This window comes from Desarmillaria tabescens, assembly GCF_030435595.1.
Source record: "Desarmillaria tabescens strain CCBAS 213 chromosome Unknown EV420scaffold_160, whole genome shotgun sequence".
Classification (NCBI taxonomy): Eukaryota; Fungi; Basidiomycota; class Agaricomycetes; order Agaricales; family Physalacriaceae; genus Desarmillaria; species Desarmillaria tabescens.
The window spans coordinates 38,143-39,634 of NW_026848459.1; the positions used below are offsets into that span (position 1 = coordinate 38,143).

A 1,492-nucleotide genomic window follows, 5' to 3' on the forward strand; every position below is an offset into this window, starting at 1 on the left:
CGACTGGTAATGTTTTCAAAGCGATCTGGAGCATGCTGCACCCTAAAAAGCGAATATTTTCGTTTATCTCCAGGAATAAAGTGTGCCAAGAGTACTGTGGAGGGGTCGTTTGGGTGTTTTCAAGGTCAGGGAATCGATTGGTGAAGTCCTCCAGCTGATCCAATGCATGCAGCAGCCCCCAAAAGCGAATATTTATGCGATTTTCATTATATTAACCTTTTATCCCACTATTCAGGGCTCCTATGCATCATTAGAGGGCTCTATTTTATGTTGTTTATGTCTATACAGATTATAGTGCTATCCCCTGGCCCAGCCAGTAGCCTGAGAATAGCCCAATAGCTATTTTGACCGGAAAATAGCCCCTATTTTGGGTATTAAAAATACGGCACTGCCACTGGATCCAGCCAAAATTGATGGGCTGATTTGGGGAGCCTAAAAAGGCAAAAGGGCGCACCAGAGCGGAGCAAAGGGAGGGCATCAATATGAGGTCATAAATGTTAAGGGAGGGAGGGTATATATAGAGATGAAAAGGTAAATATACAATGCCAGTATGGTGTAGTGGTTAGCATGTCTGCTCGAGAAAGTTATGTGACATTATTGGATTTATTTTTGAGGTCCCGGGTTCAATTCCCGGAATTGCCCTCTTTTCTAATGATGCCATCATTGACACAGATTGGGAAGCTTATTAAGCCACTTTGTCATCCTGATGGAATTACTGTATATGGGCTGGATGTAAACTGACACTCCTGATGTATCACAATTAACTGTCAACTAACAGTGTTTGATGCATCAAAGTAGCAGCTACAGGTGGTCCGACGGAATTACACCTGGCCACAGATGCGTGAATATGTTTGCCACTATGTCAAATCTTGCACTACCTGTGGACGTAACAAAACACCTAGACACTGCCCTTTTGGCTTACTCAAACCATTGCCGGTCCCAGAATGTTACGATTTATTCTTTTCTTTTTCTTTTCTTACGCATTTACGCTTACGCTATGCTGCTGCGGGACTGCGGTTCTGATCGGATGTTCTCGCAGTACTATTTTTAGTCTGTTCCAACGTGTACTTAAGTAGAGCCTCAGCTGGACTAAACCCCAGCTTCGGCTAAGGTTTAATCTACCTATCTTAAAGCTCCTTTCTTCGTGACTATCTGTCCCGTTGACTTGCGTCGCCTTTGACTTGCTGAGTATCGTCTACCGAAGTGCGAGTAGCGAACTTAGTACGATCTAAGTCGATTAGAGTTAGTGGCTAACATTTAGCCGAAGCTCGCCTTACGTTGCTCAGCGTCACTTCCGAGAAAGAGCGCTGCCCAACTCATTTACGAAATATCATCTCGCTTGACCAGAGAGGTCATCGCATACGTTCGTGTGGACAACCCGGTGCTTGTCAACGTACAGCGAGTGGACCGACGAAAAAGCACTCACTTCCAGCATTCATCCTATACATTACATCGTCGCGCTAGCCCTGTGGCTAATCCCCGCTCGGCTACT

General features: G+C 45.1%; 1 pseudogene across 1 annotated transcript; it reads left to right on the forward strand.

Moving 5' to 3' along the window:
- Nucleotides 1-544: 544 nt before the first annotated feature.
- EV420DRAFT_t321 lies at nucleotides 545-642 on the forward strand (annotated as a pseudogene). The gene has a single exon. The product of its transcript is annotated as a tRNA-OTHER (tRNA).
- Nucleotides 643-1,492: the final 850 nt, after the last annotated feature.